General features: G+C 40.4%; 1 protein-coding gene across 7 annotated transcripts in view; it reads right to left on the bottom strand.

Annotated features, from left to right (window-relative positions):
• The window catches only part of megf11 (multiple EGF-like-domains 11), a 130,546-nt gene that overhangs the window by 103,798 nt on the left and 186 nt on the right, over nucleotides 1–26,562 (bottom strand). For 6 of the 7 annotated variants that reach the window (XM_054776593.1, XM_054776595.1, XM_054776598.1 and 3 more), the window contains exons 2-4: nucleotides 26,350–26,545; nucleotides 18,366–18,654; nucleotides 15,191–15,387 (exon numbers count right to left, since the gene is read on the bottom strand). The gene's annotated coding sequence lies outside the window, so the exon portion shown is untranslated. The remainder of the gene's footprint in view (nucleotides 1–15,190; nucleotides 15,388–18,365; nucleotides 18,655–26,349; nucleotides 26,546–26,562) is intronic. The other variant, XM_054776594.1, reaches the window with a different exon arrangement.

The raw sequence follows: 26,562 nt of genomic DNA, 5'->3' as shown, positions 1-26,562 counted from the left end.
ACAGGAGGAGGAGGACGGCGATGAATTACTTTTCTGGTCGCCACATCACACACACTGTTCGGCACTGTTTGGAAAAAAGCATTTATTTAATTAAAACGCTAAAAAAATCTTTGTAACATTGCTCAAAATATCCAATGTGATGACGTGGACACCTGGGGGCTTACAGACAGTTGCAGCCTACGTACTAATCTTTTTTTCTTTAAATGTAGTGGGTGCGGCTTATATACCGGTGAGCTCTATAGTCCGGAAATGACAGTAATAAAAGCACATATGATTCTTGCTGATATCAGATCAGATTGTTTTCTGTATCGGTTGATATTCAAGGCAGCAATTAAAAAAAGTATCATATCAGAAGTGAAAAAATAGTAACGGGACACCCTTAAATATTATAATATGCAGTCATGGAAAAAATGATTAGACCAACCTTGTTTCTTCAATTTCTTCTTCATTTTAATGCCTGATACAACTAAAGGTACCTTGTTTGGTCCAATATAGCAACGACAACAAAAATAGTGCATAAGACTTAATTTTTTGGCAGTACAATGCTAGAGCTATTCATGTAAGAACTTAAGTGATTTTGGTTATTATCAAGAAAACCATGGAAGTTTCTAGATATCAGCTCTTAAATCAAACTCTTATGAGCTATATTTGTTATCATCATTATATTTGTCCAAACAATTGTTTCTTTAGTTGTACCAGGCATTCAAACGGATCAATAAACTGAAGAAACAAGGATGGTCTCATAGTTTTTTTCCATGGCTGTATATATAATATAATCGACATTTTTTTTGTTCTTTTAAAACACTGTTGGTAACATACGCAAGCCGGCGGTGGTGTTCTTATACTTTGTTTATTTCAAAAAATGCAATTTGGAGCGAGGTGTATGCAGTCCCTTAAGAAAAAAAGGACAACATTTCACTATCTTTTCTAGGGATGGGCATTTGATGAATGCAGAATGAATGTCCTGAAGTCCTGTTTCCATGATAGCGTTTCCATATTATGTTGATAGCAATCATTGATCAGATTAATGCTGCCCAAAGGAATTGGATGTAGTTCAACTTCCCCTGTCATGTTCTTCATCTGCTGGTTGCACCCAAGTAATGTACTGTATCCTATATTGCCTCAGTTGCTTCAAGCTATAGTTAAAGCAGTTTCACACAACTGATTGATTATTATCGATTATTATGCCAATTCCTTGTCTGTACCGTTAGAGGTGGCTAAACTTCATTTGTTTTCCATATTTGTTGGTCTCTTTCATTCAGACACCCTTCTAATCATTGACAAACGTAATATAATCCAACTTCAACTTCAAAGTCATGCATTACATGCCGTTTGGAGGACGCCAAGAGAAGATTCCTCTGGCTGTCATCAATAAGCACCCTAATGAAAGTGCCATAAGACAACAGCACAACTTTCCTGACAGGGAGTCCCACTCGGAGGGTGAGGCTCCAGGGAAAGTGCTGTGCGTCGTTTAACAGGAGCTTAATTCCGACCACATGGTTTATTCATGCGGCGAGCGCAGATATCACGACGCTCATAAATCACGCAGCGCGCGGCATCGCTGGACATCCATGCGAGCGGAGGCAGGGCTCACTGATCTCAACACCATCTTTCATGTGAATAACCTTGCCTCACTGCAGGGAAAGCCGACACCAGACGCAGGCCATTTAAGGGAGCTGCTCCTTATTCCTTTTATTCCTTTCACTACAAAAGCTTTGTGAGGAGACAAACACCGTCCTGTGGGCTCCCAGGCAGGAGTGGCCCAACTCTCAACCATGGTGAGAAATAGCTTGAGACGAAGTGTCACCGTCTAATGTTAGCTTTGTGAATGCGGAATCAGCCTCGTGAGGGAGAAGAGCAGCAGAAATGGTCAAGCCATCTGTTCAGAAGTGAATCAAAGTACGCAAAGTATAAAACTAATTCACATAAACATAATCATCAAATATAGATCACGAATGGAGCACAGAAAGAATAAGTTCCTCTACCTCCCGTCATTTTCACGTTACCAGCCATCAGATGGACGAAAACAACCACAAGCAAAATGACAGTGCTTGTCCAGTCATGTACATTGTCAAACCCAAAACGCAGCAAAAATGGGGAAAAATAGAGCAAAAAGGCAAAATGTAAATGGAAGAAGCTGAAATGTTGATACTAATAATAGTAAAGCAAAGCTATGTCTTTAAATATATATCACTTTTTTTGGGCCTTTTTACAAAGTTAAAAAATACATATAAAAATCAAGTGGCATCCTTTGATTTTTAGAATGGTGGGAAAAGTTTGGTGGAAAATGTTTGGACACCCCTGAGCTGAATGGACAGATAAATCGCTTGGCGGAGGTAATCACAAACAACAGGCCTTCCAGTGGCAGTTGTATGTGTTGCAGTGCTCGTCTTCCTCACACAGGCAAACCATATGTACGAGTAATGCAAGCTGCTGGAGACCACAAATGAATGTGTGCATATTAGCTGGTTGACTTATACTGGCTGACTGTGCGGGGACAAACATCGACCACACATCCCTGCACACTGCGCAGACACATGTAAAAAAAAAAACCCCATATCACTTCTGTACCATGAGAGGCACCGCACATCTGCAGTCAGAAAAAAGAAAAGGTGAAGCGAACAGACAGAGTAGTGACGCTCGCTCGCAATGAAATGCTGAAACAACAGCGCGGCTGTCTGGGTAATTTTACACCCCAACGCTTCCACACCTCAGCCACCCGGCTTTCAAACTCTGAACCCTGTATCTTGTGCTGGGTGTCTTCATTTATTTTGTGTCACTGGCCAAGATGTGAGAAGCAGAGCAGCAAAAAAAAAAAAAAAAAACTTGAGCCAAATGTCGCGGGGTAAGCGGTGTGTGAAGAAGACAGAGAGAAAGCTCCATGGCTGGATGCACCATTGCTTCAGGTGCACACGGAAAGCTTTCACATCTTGGAGGATAGTTTATTTTGGAGTTGTGGGGAGAATGCTCGTGCGTACACACATTGGACAGAGGTTTTGGGATGCACACCCTAATTAATCGGGAATCGATTAATTAGACGCCTTCGAATTTTGAGGGAAAACAAAATCCACAAATGCATGCTTGGATGAGTTTGGTGCAAAAGTAACACCTGTTAGATTACCATCAACCAACCAACATCAGTGACTTCTGACCTCACAAATGTTCACACAATTCCCACACACTCCAACATCTTGTAGCACAATCATGCAAATCCAATTCTGTTCCAGACACCCAAAAATATGAACAAAAAATGCATTCTTTAGAGAAAACCATGCAAAATGCATATAAATGACAAATCAAATTGATAAATAAACATCAAACATCAACTTTATTACATGGCGATGAGGGGGGGCAGGGATGGAACAGCAACGCAGCACTGTTTCACGCGAGTCTTTTCCAAACTCAGCTTTAAAGAGTGGACGGTTAAAGCCGATACTTGCTCACTTGAACTGTATTGTAAACTTCATCAGCAGGTACGGTCATCATTACATACAGTACACTGGTCCGGATCACTTTCTGTAACGTGTCCATCTTAAGCCGTTCCTCCTGGAGCCTGTTTTAAACAAGGAACCTTTACAATGCAATCCTATTGTAATAGACTCTACCTTCGTACGTTGCTTTCTTTAATTCAATTCTTGAATTTCTCACCTTCTTAAAGGAAAACTGCACTTTTTTTTAGAATTTTGCACATCATCCACCATCCTTACGTGAAACATGACCACACGTCTTGCTATTTTCTTGATCATCCTCCGTGTATTCAGGCTCAAACAGAAGGTTCTGGATCCTCATTTGTCCAAAGAGATCGAGATACTTTATTCATCTACAAGAGCAGTTGCAGTAGTAGTCGGCGGCGCCGGCTCCCACGAAGTCTGCCATGATTAGTAGTTGCAGACAGACGCGTGCTTTCTATTGCTATTGTTGACCAAAATAGCGTTAGTTCCTATCAGTGGGTTCTGCGAAATCAATGTGCCCAGGAAAGATGTTCAGGTAATGTTTGAAAAGATTAAAATACGGCAAAGAATTGTAAGTATTACATTCCAAGTATTACATGTTATCATGAACATGTGAGTAATGGTTTCACCTTGGTCACCCCAATGAAACATTTCTGGCTCCGCCAATGCCGCGGTAAACGCTGGCACTTTATAAACTACTATTGCATTTAAAAGTGTTTGTTAAAAAAAAAGTCATATATTCTAAATCACAGTACAAATTGATCATGTCAAATGATGAGTCCAACCCTAAAAGTATTTTGCACGCCCATGTTTTCCAATTTTATCTTTTATTGGATCTTTTATTGGATTAGGGACATGACTCACAGAGGTTTGTTCCAAAAGCCAAACCACATCGTTGGTCATGCTGTGTAATAAAACAGTAAGTTGAGCAATACTTTGGTTGCATTATTTTCATAACCATATTCAGTTCCACAAATTAATGTTTGTAACAAAAGCTTATTATTATTCTAAAAACCAAAATGGATCTGTACCGCATCGGATCGGATCGGCAAGATCATAAAAAATCGGATTGGATTGGAAGTCAAAAAATGTGGCTCGGGACATCCCTAATTACCGCATCGACCGTGTTGGAGTGTGGCCCAGAAACGCTATACGGCAACCGGATCGGCACGATCTCGTGCCAGAAGCCAATATTATCCAATTTTCTAAATACAGCGGATCGGCAGCCGATCCTGATCCTGAAACGGATCGGGACATCCCTATTGTGCGTACCAACGACATTCATTTGTCGCACTCTTTCCTCCTCATTGCTCCTTGCCTTCTCTCTCCCTCCTCCCTCTCTGACACCTTTTCTCCCCTCCCCTTCCCTCTTGCGTTCGGCATATTGCAAAAGCTTTGATTTTCTCTCAGTGAGCACTGTCACTACACGATGACTACACACGTGTACCGGAGAGGTGTACACATTTGTGTACATACCGTATATGGAGACGTGTACAAATGGCCGTAGGCTTCTCTACAGCTTTATATAGCACAGTTTGATTTATGATTGAGTGTGATTGATGCACTTTCGCCGTACAAGCTGTTCACGTCTGACTTATTCGACACGCATTGAGGGCGTACAAAATATCTTAACGTGCGTTGGCCGCGCTAACATGTGTCCGCAAAAAAAGTTTACATTTTGCCCAAACCCGACAACAGCAAAACGTACGAAAGACACACGTTGGCCATACGGACAACGCACCAAGACGTACGAAGTGTGTAAGTTTGCCTTGCAACCTAAAAAAATTAAGCTGCCGTAGAGTTTGTTTGACAAGACAAAGAACCTCTGCGGCCGGTCTGCGGCCGATCTGCGGCCGGTCTACGGCTCAAAAATCAGCACATCACACACGCGCCCTCATTGCATTTCTTGCGTTTTTTGCATGTAGAGTGACCGATTGTGACCTTGGCTTTGTCACAGTTGCACTTGCAGCTTTCTTTGGCGTTATTATGCGATTGTAATACATTTTGAAAAATCACAAAGAAAAACACAATGCGCTTGAACGCCTCATCAGCATAGGCTGCACAGATGAAAAAAGGCCACAAACAGGGTCGTTCATCGTTCTGTGTGCGTTTTATGAACAAATAAATCACCCACACAACACAATAAAGATGATTGAAAGATTCCCTGGCCAGAATCTGTCTATGGTGTCCCAACTCTAACAGAACCACTATCCATTTCTCACACAGATTGAGTCACCAAAGCGTGGATGCTTTGTTTGGGCACTGTTTGGCCGTATGATAACCGAGAGTGTGTACAAAAATCAAGATATATTTTTTGCAGCAATTTTTTTTTATCAAAAACCGAATCCTATGAAAACTGAGGTTGTTTTTTTTACTCTCTTTGATTATGCACCAGTCACCAGGTTACATTAATATTCAACAAAATGCAGGCCAAAATCCAATACCAAATTGTTCGCTGTGCGTAAAAATTTCCACATCAAACGCTAACCCGTTGAAATGACTTTTACTTCAAGTGAGACTTTATTTGACTGCTCGTGTAGCACATTAACCTTATGGAACAGTAGTCAATAACTGAAAGAGAAATGGCTTCGCTTGGTCGTTGAATCTAAAAATATGCTCCTTGGGCACACATCACATAACCAGCGTGGTGAAATGAAAGCTCAATCAGATGGATTAGCATTAAAGTTCTACGTCCAATTTTGCCACCGCGACCTTTTAAATGTCCTTCAGTCCACTTGAGCAAAATACGCCTACTTAGTCTGAATACATTAAACAAAAATGAGCAAAAGATAAGAGCTCAATTTGGCTCTGTTCAGACTGCCTGCATGGGCAGTCACTGACAGACCTAACGTTAAAAACTTACTATACTATAAATAGTCATACAATATTACAATCTAATGAGATCCAATGAAAGAGCTGTATTAAAAATTCTGCCTTTACAATGATAACAATGGCTACTTTAATTGACACTGGACACTGTCAAAGAGGTATTCATTGAACAATATGTGTAATGGTGTGGCTGGAGTTTGCAGTGCCGTGTTGTCAGTCAGATTAGAAGTACCTGGTCTGTATGTTTGGCTGTCACTCTTATACAAAATGATTAATTTAGTCAGTGCTGACGAAATAAAAACCAATAAACATGTATAATAATAACACAAAAGCGTATAATACATTTCCAGTTAAGTAAAACAGGGATTGAAAAGCAGTTTAAAACACTCCTTTTTTCAAGTGGCCACTTCATGCACTGCACGCCTGTGTGTGTAATTAGTACTTAAAAAAAAAAATGTTTTATTATTTTAAGTGGGAGGCAAAGGAAAGCATCAATTTGAATGATGTCAGACAACTATTTTGCACTGGTGAATAAAAAAGCCTCTCCAGGTATTTTATTATGTTCGCCAGCACAATGTAATGAGCTCCACTACAATAATTATATCCCAAAATTCAGCCATTAAAAAGGTAATACAATTTGAATATTGAGAGGAATTCCTTTATCAATATGTTTACTTTTGTGGTTGTGTGCAACTGTACTGCATCATACTAAGAGCTGTTTTCATATTTAGCGACATGAGAGGTGCAAAATAGTACACATTTAGTAGAAAATTAGGAATTTTGACACAGCCTTTGTAGTGATGATACAAAATGTGCCCGGTTTTCAGTGCCATATATTTTGGCAACTTTCCTGTTTCATGTTTAGGAGTCACTTTGCTTCTACGTTTAATAATAATAATAACCAGTGACAATTATTTTTCCAAAATAAGTTTAAAAAAAGAGTTTTGCATCCCTGAGGGAACTGAAGAAGTTCTGAAGAACAACTGATTCAATATAGTATAGTAGATATTGACTTTTTGCACAAATTGGATTTAAAAGTAATAAAAACTGCCTAGAATGGTTTTTCAGTGTTGGTTTTAAACATGTTATGTACTTTAATGTAACACTGTTAAGCATGTTCAAAATGAAATAAATCATAATCATAATCGTATAATACAAACTCAGAAGAGCACAGACTTCCGCCAAGGTGGTGGTGGTCTGCATAGCAACACGAAAAATTGCTATTACCATACTGACCCAAAAATAAGACTGACTTTCCTGATTTTTCCCCAAGAAAAGAGTTGAAAAATAATCCAAGTTGTCTAATGTTTGAGGTCCAGAGATTTATACACACAAACAAGAAGGTGGCGCCAAAGGACTTCACAGCTTTTCTGTCGGGCACTCACACACACAAATGACCCAAAGAGCAGCTGCGACACAGGCACACTGATGCTGTAGGATCTAAGAAGAGCAAGATTCTGGAAGAGGATTAAGGATTTAGATGACCCTTAAAGAACTACAGTCACTCTTTGCCATCTCTTCCATGATGCTCCAGGCCACCAAGACATGATCCATGGCTGGCTCTTCCTCTTCCATGTCCTGTGTGCCCTGACCTGTTATGTGGGCAGCGTAGCCAGCGTGGGGGCCAAAGGAGATGCGACACAGGGCTATGCTGTTGTATTATTCAAAAGCGGCCCCTGCAGAGCGGGCAGTTATTCAGCATCCAAATCCCAGATGTGCTTCAATGTGTGTGCGACTGCTGACCATTGATTACATGTAAGGTAAATCGGGGTGCTGTGTAAGTACAGGAGCTTTGTGTTATTGGGCTAAAATTGTCTCGATGATAGCAAAGATATCCATCAATAGACTTTGGAAATGGGCCAGAGTTCACTTGCTGGCACTGATTGAAGCCAGCGCATCTCAGCGTGTGTCCCCGGGATGCGCCAAAATGAGATTACATGCACAGGGTAATGCAGCAGTGTGCCTGCATGGATTGAAAGTAAGCAACTGTCTTCTCAATCATGTCAATAGAGCCATACACTGTATATGTGAATAGACAACGACTGGTTTGTGATAATTGTTCTACAAATACAATTAAACAAGATTTTTTTTCAAATGGAAAAATGACCAGTAATTTTACAAGAATAAAGAAAAAATATTGCTATCTTATGAGCTACCTGGAGACCCATGTGATAGCGTCACTACTACGTGTTTATGTTGAACAACTTAGACACACAACTAGTGTTTTGAAGACAAGCCGTAAGTATTATAATAATATTATTATATTATATTATATTATATTATAATAATAACAAGAGAGCAAAATTATTAAGTGAGACTTTAAAAAAGCAAGTTAGCATGTACCCCATGAACATGATAGCCACTTGTAGCTCGCCTGTGGGACAAAAACGAGCTAGCTAGCTGCTGCCAGAGAGGCAGCGAGAGCCAGGCAAAATGTGTAAACAAAGATGCCAGAAAGCGGAATGAGACTGAAACATGAGCGATCACATAAATTGGCATAAATAGGCTGAGCCTGTGACAAGCTGTCGTCAATTGACGACACATTTTACAGACTATTTTTCATTCTCACGATAACAAGGAACAAAGTGAACGTCAACACAAGACGTGTCGCGTACCTTTATCTGGTCACACATAAGCAAGTGCCAACAGGGCAGACAGATGATTCCAGTGCATGTTTATCAAAATACAGTGCAGTGAAACATTTTAATGATATTTCAAATTGTTTTCAAACTCTTTGTGGTCAATATGTGTGTAAATAATAGTCTATAAACGTATCTATATAACACACATATCCATTCATACAATATATTACTTAACATTGCTTTCAAGTTTTTTTTTAAATCCTCATTTTTAAGGTGCGGCGGCTTTTATTTTGTCGTGGCGGTGCGCCGTGATCAATTCCATGTTGTGGAAACCCTGAGCTCTGATGCAATTCCACCCTACTGCAAAATACAACCACAACTTTAAACATTTTGTTAACTTAACACCCCCCTGACAGAGTCTGAGCATTATTACATTTGTAAAGACAAAATAAACGTTGGACATACTGTATAGGTAAAATAGTATGATGATGTCCCTTTCTCCCACAGTAACAGGTATCATGAGCAGGTCTGTCCAAATGTGGCAGCTACAGATCTTCCCTTCTCCCTGTCACAATGATGACCATCCATCACGCTCCAGAATGACTCCGTATACGGTATAATTAGCGCGTCACCTACAGCTCCAAGTGAAAGGCGCCATGATCACCATACCCAAGTGGTTCACACTCAGGTCAGCTTTGCATGTTAATTAAATGTTTCATCAGATGAGGCCTAAAACTTCATCAAGCTTGTTCCCATAGTTCATCATCACCTTTCAAGACCATCTTTCTTTTGCTAGCGTGCGTGATAAATTATTCAATATTCATTAACTATTGTTTGATGAAAAGTGAACATGGCCGCCACGTTAACACAAATTTATGACTTTGACAAATCCCCCCCGCAGGAGATTGGGAGATCATTATGGGGAGAGCATTGTTTAGCAGGGACGGAGTTTTACAAGGCCACTCCAAAATGGGAAGTTTGACTGCATTGATCCTGAGGCCTATTGTGGTGCCATTCATCTACAACCATTACTTCATGGTGCAGCATGATAATGCACGGCCCCACGTTGCAAGGATCTGGACACAATTCCAAGAAGCTGAAAACGTCCCAGTGCTTGCATGGTCAGCCTACTCCCAATGTCACCCATCCAGCATGTTTGGGATGCTCTGGATCGGATCACTTCTCCACTCTCCCCCCATCAATTAATGAATAAATCATGCTGTTTCATGGTTCAATACCGTCTACTACTAGTCAAATATGTGCATATTGAGGCAAATTTTACATATATTTTGCTTAAATTAAGCATAAAAATGGCCAAATTCACTAAAATATATACATTGAAAAGACACGTTCAAATGAATGATGTGTAGTATTCTATACTGGTCACTAGGTGTCATTAGTGTTACTGTAATGTTTGGTGAGACGCACAATCACCAGCCCGAAACAACAGGCTTTTAAGAAAAACACATGCTACTGTTCGGCTGTAACCCATGCCAAGCTGAAACTCAACTCAGAACCCCTGGCGCCACTTCCTGTCCGCCTGCCGCTCAGTGCACAAGTCTTATTTGGCTCTTAAATTAGTCTTAAATGGCTTATTTACACTTATTGTGTCTACTATATTTGGTAATACAAGGGTAAATGTGACTATGGGGTGTTAGTTCATGTCTAGAGGGGTCTTGTAATGTTAAAAACCATATTTAGAAGGTCAGGTTTTCTGTGCTCTAACTCCGAAAATATTCCATTTATAAATAGGGAAATTCTACTTTGCGGAAATTCACTGACTTAGCGTCTTTGAGTGCATCTTTTGAATGAGTTACATATATCATATTATTTAAATGCCTTATATATTACGTTATTGGCCTCATATTATATTATTTGAATGCCTCATATATATGTTTTAGTTAATTTAACCACATGTAAAATTTGCTTCAATATGCATATTTTTTAATACTAATAGGCTGTATTCAACGACAAAAAAGCCTGATTAAATTTAGATATTTTTAAATAAATCTATATTCTAATTATATGTATTAATATATTTTTAAATATTTTTGAAAAACCGTGATAAAGTGAAGCTGCGAAATTTGAACCGCGAAGTGACAAAGGATGACTGTATGCCAACCCAGAGCATCCCAAACATGCATGAGTACGCTGGCCACGCAAGTATGGGGATACTTTCATCTTCCAAGAATCGCGTGCAAATCCTTAGAACGAATCCTTATCGTGCTGCAACGTGAGGTGACGGTCGTGGATGAATGGCACGACTATGGGCCTCAGGATCAATACAGTTAAACTGTGAGTGGCCTTCCTTTTATTGTGGCCAACCTCAGGCACACCTGTGCAATGATCATGCTGTCTCATCAGCATTTTGATATGCCACAACAATGACGTGGATGAATTATGAAGTAGGAATGCTCACGAACAGATTTAGACACATTTGTGAACAACATTTGAGAGATGGGAATTTTGCGTACATAGTAAATGTTTTACATCTCTGCGTTCAGCTCGTCAAAAATGGGAGCAAAAACAAAAATCTTGCATTTACATTTTTGAGTGTAGTTTGCAGTACATCATTGTGCCTAATATTTTGGTTAACAACACGAGCGAGTCCTCTGCAAACTACATACTTGGAACGCTTTTTCAATTCCAGCACTGTTACTGTTTCTATGGAAAAAGGTTTCATGATGATAGTTTGGGTCTGGAATGTACAGTAATACATCAAAATCAGAGCTTTTCTTGCTGCCACTCAAACACACCGTTGACCTGTAGAGACCCACGGTGAAAAAGTGTCTCAAAGGCTGGGAAAGCTAGCAAACAACAGATGAGGGGTTATGATAATGGTGATCAATGAAGCACTGCTGTCAAACAATTGTTGAGGAGCTTCGAAATATGGCATCCTTTGTTCAAATCTGCCAGTTTTTATTTCACTGCCATTTAAAACATTCACTCATTTTGTCTTACAAAATATTTTTCCAAAAAGAAGTCCTGATAAAGAGAAGTCATCTAATATTCATTCCAATACAGTAATTCCTCATTGGACTGTGTGAGTGGTCACAATGTTATGGCTGCTTGGTGTATTTCTAGTATTTAATCACTTTAAAAAGATTACTACAGTGAAATTGATTTGATTAGTAAATTTGATTGCATTTTCAAAGTCCACCCTAATTAGTGTGAAATGTCTGTGTCTCTCATCGGCACATGTGCATGTGTGAGGTAACGAGGCGTGCAAATCCTGATGGAGAGAGGATTTTTGCTGTCTCAGACCTAATGATGGATGATAGCCTTATCAACAAAGCACAACACATCCCAAACACACACACACGCTGAGGCTTCTTATCGTTGCCCATTTCCACAGCTCATGTACAAAATGTAGCATGGTTCCCTTTACTGGAGGTGACAGACAAAAAGCTCCACAGCAGCAGGGTTCCTCTCACAAGGCAAAGAGTGTCAGGTGGAAGAAGTCAGCATCTTCCCACAAGGGACATGGCTGTCGTTAAACAAGAGAGAAACTAATGAGTGTATTCATCAGTGCACAGCCAAGCATCAGTGCTGCAGAGGAAGAGGGGGGGTCTGCACCTAAGGGAGATTGGATTAACACGGCGCCACGCTGGAGCTCCTGTATCTCCAAAATCTGCCTGTGTTCACCGTTCGGGGTTCTTCGCCGCATATCGGGCCGAGGCAATCTGTTTCTCTGCAGAGTGCTGGCTGACCAACATGACCGCCAACCATTGTCCAATTATTAATTAAATGCACACAAGCCTAATCAGATGCAGACGCGGTCAGACCTGTGGGACGGCTAACAAAGCTGAATTTAAATTGCAGATGACGGTCTAAGAACTTTTAGGAGCAGGAGAATGCTGGCTGTGGAGCTGATTCTCGTGGCATTTAAAAATTGAGCATAATTTTGCAGTTTGTTGTCGATACACATTGTGATGCACAGCATGCTGGGGGAAACGACTTCATCGAACTTGTGTGCAAATAAGCAGTGCAGCCTGTAGCATAAACATATGTATACAGAAGAGAAGAAAGACTGTGTGCGCTAGCTTTTCACTCCATTTCCTCTCAAAATGCAAATTCCACAGCGTCCACAAGTAAAGCAAAGTGCAGGCCTTTACCTGAGTGTATTTCATTAACTTTTCTCAATGTAGTTGTTATTGCTCCAGGGCGTTTGCCCAATGTTCAGTGCTTGTGCTGAAATAATAACACCTATCAGTCAGCGTGCAGCAAAAACAGCTTAATTCGCCGAATAAAGGTCACCGTCGCGGCTGCTTTTGAGGCGTTCTGAAAGAATTGAACAAGGCAAGAACTCTGCCTTGAATCATAACACTGTACAGTTTGTTGAGGTGTTCACACGTCAAATTTTTAGAACGCTGAGCTCGCTGTCGTGATCTGACCTTGTGAACTTTACACAATGAATCATTAGCGCACAGCATACGCCGACATCCAGACACATTGCCAGCGTGCCACCCTGCTTGTGCATTCTTTTCATGAAGGAATACTGAGCATGTACGGGGCCAAATCAGCATGAAGATGAATTCAATGTATGTTGTCTTCAAATGGCACATTAACACTTTTTGACTGAATGCTAAATGTAAGCGCCCAAATAAGGAGCATTGTGAGCACACTTTGTGTTTGCCAACAAGTGTCATTGGTGAAGTGTCAACTCTCCAAAATGTTTATTAATCAGCACTAATTTATTGTAAGGCAGGATTTCCATTTAGTTTTTTTTTATTATTACCAGAAAGTAAAGTACACATATATTGTCGTACCCTTGACGGATCTACTACTTCTGTGATAGCTTATAAAATGAGGAAACAAGACGGTTGGGCCCGCAAACCTGTGTAACACGTTGAAATTCACCTGTGGCAAATGTTCACTTCTCATCAAAGCTGAATTGTATTTTTGTGTTCTATTGTTTGCTTGCATTGTGACCTTTGTTACCTCAACCAGCTAACAACCCTAACATGTACTACATCCTGTACTACCAAATATGGTCTGCAAACGGGTCTGAAAATCAAAAAAGATCAATTAATTAAGTTAATGAAATTAAATTAAAAATACTTAAAAAGGGAAAAAAGGGCATTATGATTGTTTCTGTTCAAAAATATTACTATTAATTTCAGAGATCTGCAAAATATGTGCAAGACAAATCTCAATATATAGTAAATAATATATTAAATATTTGTTAAGTGTTTTATTTAATATTATACAACATAACATTTTATATTTCCTTGGCTGGCATGATTTATTTTTTCATTTTATATTCCATTTTTAGTATCTATTTTTATTTGTCTGTGATTATGAAAGGAGAAATTGAAAGTATGTGAGTTAGATGTTTCATATTATAAAGTAAAGCAAGACCATGCACCAGAAAATGCAATAAACTAATTCATCTTTCAAGAATCAATGCATTAAAAAGAATCCAAACTTGCGCCGATGTAATGCCAGTGTGCAATTATAATTAATGACTACTGTAATGCGAGGAAGCCATGCAGAACTGTGGCTGCAATATAATGTATGCAGCACTAATAGTGCATAACAGCTACACAGCCCTTTGTTTCCAATGTGTGTTTCTGTCCTTTATTTGATTGTAGCGGGGGGAGGATAATGTTTTCACAAAATGGCTTTTTGTTGTTTATTTCCCCACAATGCAGTAATGAAGTGACTAATGTAAGTTTAATCAGCTGCGCTATCTTGCAACCCACTGCCATCTAGTGGTGCACTAGTGGCATGACATGCGATCTTTATTCTGAGTCAGAATATTCATTACTGCTGCTGGATGTGCCGTCCTCATCCTGTGTGAAGGACAAAACTTTACATCAAGCCTTCATTAAAAATGAATAATAGACTGAGAAAGAGAGAGAGATACTGACATTGAGTTTAAAGTGCACGTTTTAAAGTCAAACACGTGAGAAAATGAGACATTATTATGGTGGACTTAAACAAACAAAGCCTGCACTGATGCACTTACCGTTCATTTGCAAGCATTTATCATGCATATAATAGTTTTGCCGGAGCACAGAAGCCATGTACAATACATGGCTGCAGTAAATTGAAAAGCTCTCCTGGCTGATCCAGCATTTTTTTTTTTTTTTGGCACACAATGCATATTTCCATAGGATAGACTCGCCAACAGCCCAATTAAATAGAAAGCCCAATTTGTCACATCCACCAACCAACAGCTTGCCAAATGACAAAAAAAAAAAAAACGACTGCACCCCAACTTGCAGCCGCCTCGACAACAGCATAACATAAACAATCAGCATCATTGTGCATCTTTGTCAATTAAGCTGTCATTTTTCCATAGTTAAGAAAATCCAAACTCACCTTTGAAGGATGCCGCCCCAAATGCAAAGTTGTCTCCTTCAACAAACAGATATTTCCGGCTCCAGTGGGTGTCACAGTCTTCCATAGTCAAGTGAAAGCTCAACATGGTTGAAGCGGTTGCTCGGATGGAGTTGAAGCCGGCCCCGGTCACGGGATGTTGAACGGACCGCCTCTCTCCTCTCTCCCCAGCTGCTGATCTGTGGCAGAAGCGCGGCGCACTTTAAACCAGTGTGACGTCATGCGCGCCGATGACGAGCCCACGCCTCCTACCACCACCCATATATGATTTTGTACAACACACATCCTCATACAGTACATAATGGACCTCGCCATTTAGAGCCCGCGATGTTCTATAGACATTTGTAAGGCATGACTGCTCTACCATACAGAATGGATTACCTTTTGTTGAATTCATTTTGCCCATTGGCCAAATGGCTTCAACATTCAATAATATGAAGGAATATTGGCTAAATTGGCTGGAAAGGCTTAATTATCATAATCAGAGAAAATGTTTTTCTGCAAGAGTAAACTCCTCAGTTCTCTGGTGAAGCAGCAAAAGGAGCTCATGTTAGATCAGGTGGAATGAGACTTTCATTCCAAATGCACATTATTGTTGAAAAGCCACCTGCACCGGGTGACACTTTCTGCTCCTGATGAATGTTTAAACCCAGAAAATGCAGCTTGGACAATGTGCATATACAGTCGCGAATGGGTATTTTCACATGACTGTATGTATTTGTATGTGTAAGCCTTCTATACCTTGTCAAAACTTGCACCCTTACTATGTTTCCTGTGCTATTATTTTTCAGAAAAACACACCACATGTTGCTGTTTCTCCCCGTAAGTGCGACTGACCTGATATTGTGTTGTGATAACTATCATAAAACACACAAAAAATTGTCACAAGTATGTTTTTTTGACTGTCAGTAAGTGACACAGACAGCTGCAAAATAGAAGACCAGTGAGCAGCGATCGCTGCTTATTTAGCCCTGGAATGATCTTGTCAAAAATATGTACTTACTTACTGAAACTGTAAGATCGGCTGCAAGATAGGCTAGAAAGACAAGTGAATGTAAGCCATGTTTTGCAACAAGTCAGGTGTAGAACACTTACAGGCGATACCGGCAACCAGGTGCAAACAAGCACAGCCATGAACGCACGTTCCCCATTCACAACAATAATAACATTCACTCATAATTTGTTGTGAAGAGTATATGTATTACAGGCCGTGATAGCTACAGCTATCAGCTTGCTCTTTGCACACTCTACAGAGCTGAAGACAGCAATTTGGTATGAAAACCCGTATTATTATTGCAAGATTGCAAGATTCGTACTGACGCTGGAATCAAAGACAACCCTTTGGATTTTTTGTTGCGCAACAGATACCACGCCGCCGAGCTAGCGTGTCTGAACAGGAATCCACATAGCATTAGCTTCCATGAGCACTAGGCTGGCTACTACGAAGAATATTATGGAGAAATGTAGAATCCCTTCCTGCCACCTTGGCACACTTTTCCACAGTCGAACGTTTTGTGGGTTTTTGAGTTTTTAGTCCCATCTGTGGAGCAGAACCATTTGTCTCACAAAGTTTGCCGGCGCATCTGATGAGGCAAATGGTATCTTTTAGAAATGTGAACAAGCATACTCTGTCAACTCGAGTGTTGCAGCAAAAGCCTTCAACACAACGAGCGGGCATAATATTAAAAAATATATAACAAACACCAGAAATTTACTGAGAAGTGGAGCATAATATTAGAGAATGTGTTGTGTTGAAGCAGAAGTTCCGGGTGGGACGGTCTGGTGTAGACGTCACTTGCTCCGCCACCTCCACATCCAGAAAAAGTGACGGAAATGATAAAAAATAATAAATATTCAAACCGTCGAGCACACGTCTAACATGGGAAATATGGCTTTCAATGTTATTTTTCATGGCGGAAATGACAACATTAATATGTTTTGGTGTCATGCGCACTTTAAAGCACGTCAGTAAAATTTCAGCAAAATTGCTTGAAAAACACGGCAGCCATCAGCGAAAACGTCTTTGCAGAGGCACTGGTGAGACTCAGCAACTAACTGCCCATAAATCACTGACCATTTGTCTAAAGACTCTAAAACTTTGAGGATATCAGTATTACATGTGTACTAGCATGTCTTCCAAAGCACTTGAGCACAACCCATAGTGGGCGCCACAAATGTAATTTACATTTCATTTACGGTCGCACGGTGTATGGCTTTGCATGTTTATGCTGCAGAGCAACAGCCCTGAAATGTTTTTTTGACATGCTTCTATTCACATAGCTGAATCTACATTACCAAAAAATATCTCTATTTTTCCATTTTCCCTCTGTTCTTGCTGCCTCATTAAAGCAGCAGCCCTTTAGCAGTGTCACAAAGTGTGTTTTTATACATTGTTCACAGACTGTTACTTTCCAACACAACACAGAAGACCGAGGCTTCTGTCTTGTTTCCCTGCTGTTAAGTAAGTTGCAAAACATCCTACAATGACTGCAAATAACTATATTCATTGGCAAGCGTTCACTGGGTAGCTCAGTACCTGTCTTTACACCTGAACTCACTAATTTGGATGTGTTTATAATTTGGATTGCAACAGCAGGGCTGCATTTGAGGAAAAAAAACATACTGACTGATGTTTTCTTTGCCAGTTCATTAACAGGGTGTTGGTTACTCATGTGCCAAGACCTGGGTCGGGAAAAGAAAGGTCAAACACGAACAAACAATAACAAAAAACTATACAAAGGAAATGTGGAGATTGGATAAAAAAAATGTGAATGGTAATTTAAAAGAACAAAATTATAAATTCAGCACTTACGTTGAGAAACCCCTTTTCCATGGACTGGGTTATAAAAAGTACTTCCTATACGCAAATAAAACACATACAGTATCTCTCCAATTGGCTTTACAAATATACCTTTGAGATGCACTGCCTGGTCAAAAAAGGCACACATTCACATGAAATAATACCTCCATTTTGGTTATTAATCCAAAAAATGAAAAAATAGGAATCATTGTACAGTAAATCCAATTCATCTGCTCCAGACACCCAAAAACAACATGAAGCACTTTTAATATAGTTACTTTGAATATAGTTTTAATTATAGTTTTACATGCACAAAACAATGCGGAATGCATAATGAACATTTAACATCACTTTTACCTTGACTGAAGACTCCTGTTGGCAAGGACCGGCGAGGACTGGAGAAGGAGGAGGGGAGGAGGGAGCCATAAAGACGACATCTTTGTACTTTGCGAGTCGTTTCTTGAATTCAACAGTGTTTCCCACTTTCTTTATCAAAGTGCTTGTACTTGCAACTTTCTTTGGCCCCATGGTGAGTTATTTTGCAGCCGTGCTCAATCAGAGTCAACTGATGATGACGTCATGGAGGGGTGACGGAGCTGGGGAACAATGTCGTCCAGGTGGGAGTTGAGAGCAGGCTAACAGGCACCTTTTGTAATGAAGACCAGAGGTGGGAGAAAGTCAGTGTTTTGCAAGTGCCAAGTAAGTCTCGAGACTCCCAATTCAACCTGCAGATTGCAATCAAGTCTCGAGTCAAGACTAGACAGGTTGAGTCAAGTCCCAAGTCATAGGCTCGACATTTTCAAGTCCTTACAAGGACTGTTTAGTAGTACCAAATAGAATGCCATTTTCACAATGTAACAATCGAATACATTTGACAAATACAAAGAATGCATTTTGAATTGTTTTATTTTTTTAAATACCGTAAAGTAAGACCAGTGTGACGAGACTTAGTCACAGAAAAAGACTGCTAACATAGCATTCAGGATTTAGCACAACAACAAATGAACTTCTGAAGACGTTAAAACATATTCATTTTACCTAATTAGCTTTGTGAGTGGGCGAATGTGCGTGTGAATAACTTTCTACCACGCTGGAAATGATATAACAATGGTCAAAGTTGAATACTTTGAATGGGGACACATTTCACTCAACACACTCACTGAAAATCAACAGACTGAAGTCCCGAGTCACTGATGTCAAAGTCCAAGTTGAGATGCAAGTCATTGATGATATTGTCAAGTTGAGCCCAAAGTCATCAGAATTGACAAAAACTGAGGCGTTCAAGAACCGAGGTTCCACCGGATTCGAGTTGGACCGCCTTTAGCTTTGATTAGGGAGCACATTTGCTGTGGCATCATTTCCACAAGCTTCTGCAATGTCACATTTATTTATGTACAGAGTTGAATTCATTTTTCGCAGAGCTTTTGTACTGATGACGAGAGATTCGAACCACTACGCAAAGTTTCACCACTCTCCCTCTGCTCTTTAATAATGCATCGGACAGTTCTTAACCCTATTTTATTCGTTCCACAATCTCCATAAATGTTTTCTCATGCTTGATGCATGCCAATATTTTGACCTTTCTGAAACAGATTAACATATTTTCCACTTTCAACCTGGTAGTTTAACAAATGAAAAGCTACTCACTGCTTCAGTTGCTGTTAAATATGAATTAAAGAGTTGCTTCTTTGCCAATATTTACATATTTTAAATTCAATAATTAAATCATTCTAAAACATAATCACACATGCCATAATTATCCAATGGGAGGTTCTTACCTATTTACTTACTTAAATCCAGGTTTATTTGGCCAGGCAGTGTGAATCATGGTGAAAAATATGCATGATTAATGCACAGGCGATAATAAAAAGGCAGCCTTTTCAGCTTCCGATCAAAATTAGAAAGTCGCTTCTCCCTGTCGCCCAAACTTAATAAAATACACCGTGTATTGCCATGACATAAATATAAAAACTACTACTCTAAAAGCACAACAGACATACATTTTTTGCAGCAAAAGCCACCCAGGAGCTGTAATGCCTGCTTGAGAATCAACAATATAGCTTGAACCATAAGACAAACAGTGCCGCAATAAAACACACCTGGGACCCATTTCTGTATATCTTTAGTAGGAACTAAGCAAAAGCCTCACATTGCTTGCTTAGCTGGTTCCTTCATAAGAACGTGCTCACATTTGATGGTGTTTTACTTTAAAGTTCCACTTTAATCGGCTTTGCTAATGACATGATGTCGTGAGGGCTCATGGCGCCGGTGGTGTTGAGGTATGGACAGGCATAGACTGGAGACAATAAACAGGTGCACGTACGCGGTGGCCAGGGGTGGCCGTTCGCCACGCCCCTAGTCACTCTCTGGCCATCCCACTGTCTATTTAGACTTTTCAGGTATCAACTTATTGCCACCTGTATGCGAGTAATGTTCTCACCTTGGCCACCCAGATGAAACATTTCTGTCTCCGCCACTGATGGCAATACTGTTGCAGTGAGGTCTGTCTATGTGATTGCAGAACAGTGCTTTCTGACAAGGAGGGGGCATCAGCTTGCCATATTTAAACCACCCCACAACAGCAAAATGAGAGTCACTTCTGTCGATGCACATATAAATGATGATGTAACTTCACTGCGATAATCCAACAAGTCTATCTTAGTCACACCCATCACAACATACGTAATGTATTGTCCACCTATGTACAAATAGGGAGCAACCCGCATGTGATGTCACCATGTAACGATTCATGTGTCTCATACTGACTCATGCTGAAGCATGATAGCGCAAGGATTTCTAAACAATTGCTGATAACATTCCAGTTCTCGCCAGACCGGCACAGTCACCGCACGTATCCCCTAATGAGCAGCTGAGCATAATAAATCAGCCCTATGTGACTCTATCTGTCCATGGGTGTGAAATAGAAGTCTACTGCTATTTCTTGCGGAGTGTGTTTTGCACACTCATTGTGTTGGTGGACACCTTGGCTCAACTAGGAGGTTGCAGGTTCGATCCGTCAGCCTTTCCTTCAGTTCAGTCAAAGTGTCCTTGGGCAAGACAGTTAACCACTAATAGCTCCTCCCGTGGCGTAATCGTTGCGCCACCATTATTGTGTGATTGATTGTAAACCTTGAAAGTGGGGGGGGAAAAGGTGTTGTATATGTGCAGTGTATTCATAGATGTACAACAAACACGATAATGGTCATAATAATAAAATAAAATGAAAAATATCTAGTATTACCACTTATTACCACAGAAAACAAGTGTGCAAACATTCACGTAGCAAAATAATAACAAACGACTAATACAATATCTCTCACTTTTAGCAGAGTTAATAAAAGAGCCTGCCCGCCATCCTCTCGATTGACAGGGGTATAAATCATAATGATAACGTTAATGTGCTGTTGTGGGTCACTGATAGTGGTTCATTCGGCTGACTTCTGCGCGAATGGGTTTGGCTCCCACTTGGTGACTGAAAGAATGTAAGTGGGAATGGCGGTTTTCTTAATGTGCCCTACCTCTCGCCCCTATATCACCTGGGATCGGCTCCAGCTCACCTGCGACACATGCAGTATAGAAAATGGATGGATGAATACTGCTTTGGGTTAGGACCTAGTAAGTCTATCCTTGTATCTTCGATACCACTTACTGTATCTTGTTTAGTGACACAGAAGCTGGAGCCTATCCCAGGTGACATAAATGACCCAACATTTACAGTCTTCAGTTAACCTAGCATACATTTTTTTCAGTGTAGTACGCTGAAAGAACCCACACAAGCACAGAGACACCAGCCTTATTTGAGTGCATGCACTCTTAGCTGTCCCATCCTGTGCCAGCCTCAGTTGTTGGATTTGTATGTTTGGGCCCTTAACTGTTGGCTTCTCTTGTCAGCCAGAGCGTGCAGCTTCTGTTATCGTCAGCTTCAGAAGTGGCCGTCGCAGCCCGCCGTAATCCCTGACCACAAATCCCCAAGTCCCCTAACAAAGTAGTGGCGGATGAGGCAACAAATCCGCAGCATCAAACAACATAGCGGGTTCTGGTTCTCCAACACGGGGCCCCTTTTATGTATCGTCAACTGTCACTGCCAGTACAGCTGCGTCTGAAGTGTGTTGAACGGGAAGTTTGGAAGGGGAAGTTTTTGGCCTCTGTGATGCACTTGGTAATCCCCATTGCCCCTTTTGTGTTTGTTTTGGACTGACTCCTTATGCCCTTTTTCCCTCTTTTTAAACAAGTTAAGGGTTTGATCGAGACAAATTAAGGCCTCGTTTAGCAAAACATTTCACGAATGATTAATGATCAAATACACCATGATACAGTAGAAGCTGTAGTTTGTACTAGCAAGCAACTGTGTTCGGTCTCTTCTGTACAGAAGAAAATCACATCTGCATGAGCTTTACAAGCTAGTTTTGTTAGCTTGTTAGCAGTAGACCAGGTCTACTGCACACATGATACTGGAAGTGGTAACCACAAATAGCAAGTGCTCACAAAAAATGAGAAGGTGCAAAATAGTAAATAAATAAATAAATAAATTTAGATAAATAAATAAGATGTATTTTAAAAATAACACCATAAAATAATAACAACAGTAATAACAATAATAACCTAAAATTTGATGTATGGATGGATGGATGGATGGATGGATGCTGTTTCATGGTTGAATACGCCTATTATTAGTCCAAAAATATGCATATTGAAGTCTTTTTGCCTAAACGAAGCATTTTCAAGCATAAAAATGGCTAAATGAAGCAAAATGCAGTTAAAAGGTATTCAGAAAACGCATTCAAAGATGCTATGAATGATATGTGGTATTCTACACTGGTCACTAGGTGTCAGTAATGTTACTGTAATGTTCGGTGAGACACACAAGCAGCAGTCTTGATCTCTGGAACAGTTTAAATTGTCTCATATAACATGTAATATATAATATGTCTTAATAACAGGCACAACTATCCAAAAAAAAACATGGGCTACTGCTGCTGCAGTAACCCACACCAAGCTAAAACTCAACTCTGAACCCCCGACATCACTTCCTGTCCGCCCCACACACAAGCACGAGTCTTATTTGTGGGCAATTCGAGTGTGAAGGTGACTAAAGGGGTGTTATTTCATGTCTAGAGGGCTGTGATAATGCTAAAAACTGCATCTAAAAGGTCTGTAAAAACGAAAAAACCAAAAGTGTATTTAAAAATATTTCATTTATAAATAAGGAATCTTGCTTTGCGGAAACTCACTTATCACGGTCAGGTCACGATCAGGGATTACTGTAATTAAGACATCCCTAAAAATGTGTACTCTTGACACTCTAATAAAGCCTAGATTATGCTGCCTGATAAATTGAGCCGCCAACGTCCCGCCTGCTCCCTCCTCCCATTCCAAAAACTCCTGCTAGCTTGACGTCCTCTAATTTTGGATCAACATTTGCAATAAAAGTGACTCTTGTAATTATTGGATTAGATTCAGCTCCAGAACGTTAAAAGGTGTTCACCACTAGTGAATGGTAATGAAAATTTAATGAAATATAGATAGAACAGATGGAATTGTAGTCACTGTCAAGCCTTTAGCCTCGTTGTCAGGATAACGCTACAACCGCACGTCCGTCTGCTGTGGTGCTGCGCCGCAGACCACGGGGTCATCCCAGCTAGTGTACAGCGGAGGCTTTTCTCCAAGCCGCATCTACAGAAGCCACACTGCTTGCCTGTTACAATTCCAGTACCTACTTACCATCATTCATGAACTTCACTGCAAGTTCGGCTGCCGGATTCTAAGAAAGTTGACTGCACAAGCTCGTGCTTTTGCTGCACCGCCATCCTGTACTGACATCATGTCATTACGGTTTACATGTACACCAAAATTTGACCAAAAATATGCAAATTTGAGGGGCCTCGAATGCGTGGGGATCCACTGAATTCTTATTATAAGCCGTTGTAACATCCAAACGCAAGCTTAAGATAAAAATCACCTGCAATGACATTGGTGGCACAGGGCTTCACAGTGAATCTCAGCTAGATACCAAACAAGATGTGTTGAAATAAAATGGTGCTGGTAGGTGTATGTCATAATTTAATTCACTTTAACACACTGCGCATGCATCGCCCTGCACAGTTAAGGTCATACTTCCACAGGGAGTAACAATGCGTTTTTTCCCATATATCACTCTTCACTTGTTTTTTCAATGTTTTAAAAATTAGATTTCGTTCAGAGGATAAATCTGAAGCACAATGTCTCAAAAGCCTGGCAGGAAACACGGTGGAATAATAGTAATATATATGTTTTTATCGCACAGTTCTAAAGAACACATTTCATTGTCAGAGGTTAAATGCAATGAAAATAAAATCTCTCTCAGAGCGTCAGTGTTTTATGGTTCATGTGGGAGAGAGCAGTGTTAGAGGTCTGCTATGCTTGCTTGCACATAAGCCAATTTGTCAACGTTGAAAATGTATACAGCTCCTGTCCATGAGACTGAGACAGGATACAGCCAATCTTTCCTTGCTGTCTGTCAGTGCTGCTTTATGAAGAAAAAGATTATTTTGGCAGAAGGTTGCGCTTTGGTCAAACAGACACGTCTCAGCGGCCTTGTGTCTGCCAGGACAATGTGTTGAGATGTCACAGCACCCTGTTTCCATTGGAGACTGTTTGATATGTAATCTTCATGCTACACAGGCAGTGTGTGCACGGGTGCTTTAAGCCTACACCATCCAAACGGTTAAATGGGCACAAAAACTGCACCCCAAGAGAAGGAAATTTAAATTCATATAAGCAGTCCCAATTTCCACATGTGAGGACTAAGCAACCAGCATTTCGTCCCCAACCATATGGGCTAAATTATTGTAGTTCTTTTTCATGATTCACTCCTCTATAAATAGATTCTGTTTGTCATTTACTTAACCCAGTAGAGGTGGTGCACGCTACATTCTACTATGCACATTCAACACATGTAGCTGCATTCCATGAATCTATTTGAAAATACTGTATGCCGATATACTGTCATAAGCTGCACTGCTTGTTGATTTTTTTGACCATCTTAAAACTTTGTGTCTAAATTATATATGTACAGTATATATATCCTGGACTGGTCGCCAGCCAATCGCAGGGCACATATAGATAATCATTCACACTCACATTCATACCTGTGGACAATTTAGAGTCTCCAATTAACCTAACATGCATGTTTTTGCAATGTGGGAGGAAACCGGAGTACCCGGAGGAAACCCATGCACGCACGGGGAGAAGATGCAAACTCCACACAGAGATGCCCAACGGAGATACAAAGACAGATCTTCCAGATGTCCTGACTGTGTGGCCAACATGCTAACCACTCGGCCACCGCGCAGCCCGCATTTCATACAGTGTCAAAGGCTTTTATTGAAGCTTACATTAAGTTGTAACTAATTAACATTTGCATTGTTGACCCTTCTCTTTCCATTCACAAGTGTCAAATCACTTCTGGGCCATAACCTGTCTGATGACATCCCATTCTTCCATAATGTGCAAATTTTTGTTTGTCCAACAACCTCTTGAGGACTGACAACAAGTCCTCAAAGGGATTAAGGTCTGAGGAGTTTCCTGGCCGTGGACCCAAAATGTCGATGTTTGGTTCCCCGAGGCAGTTAGTTAGCACTTTTGCCTTATGGCAAGGTGCTCCATCATGCTGGAAAAAGCATTGGTTGTCACCAAACTATGGTTGGAAGAAGTTGCTCTCAGAGGACGTTTTAGTTCCATTCTTTATCCATGACTGTGTTCTTAGGCAAAATTGTGAGTGAACCAACTCCCTTGGCTAAGAAGCAACCCCACATATGAATGATTTCAGGATAGTCTACTGTTGGCATGACACAGGACTGACTAGCTTTTCTCTGGATGCCACAAACAATCAGAAAGGGGATTCAATAGAGAAAATGGTTTGACTCCAGTCCTCAGGAGTCCAATGCCTGTATCTTTTGCGAAATACAAGTCTGTCCCTGATGTTTTTCCGGGAGAGAAGTGGCGTATTTGTGCTGAACTCTATACTACTGGAAGGGGCGTCCCTGCTGACTGCATGAAGCCATTGGTTGGCCATCTTGCTTCACCCAAAAAAGCACACACGCATACACATACATGTATCTTCATTCACTACATTTATTATGTTTTGGTATAAAAATTAAAACGAATTAAGAAAAATGTAATTGAAACAAAGTAAATTTACTAGACCCAAATCTCAAAATTTCCCTCCAGTTTAAGGTTTTTCCTACCTCTATGATGTGAAATTACAATGCATAACAACTCAATTTCAGTGTTCACAAGGTATTTGTTATGATAAGGATCTAGGATCTAGGGATCTAGTATCAAAGTTAAATGCAACGCATACCTTTAGAAGATGATCAGGAAAGTCAAATATTGTTGGAAGTGTCTTTTGTCGTAATCTAACAGTCTGGCAGGTCCTGTCGAAGTTCTACTCGGTGAAATGACTTGAACAGAGTTGCGATCTGGCTGCAGGAATCCACCTGTCTCTCCGCATATTTACTACTCATTGCTTTAGAAGTTGAGCATTGCAGTGTGGAAATCTAAAGGAGAATAAGGG

The sequence above is a fragment of the Dunckerocampus dactyliophorus genome, chromosome 5 (assembly GCF_027744805.1).
Source record: "Dunckerocampus dactyliophorus isolate RoL2022-P2 chromosome 5, RoL_Ddac_1.1, whole genome shotgun sequence".
Taxonomy (NCBI): domain Eukaryota; kingdom Metazoa; phylum Chordata; class Actinopteri; order Syngnathiformes; family Syngnathidae; genus Dunckerocampus; species Dunckerocampus dactyliophorus.
This window is presented reverse-complemented; position numbering and strand designations above follow the sequence as displayed.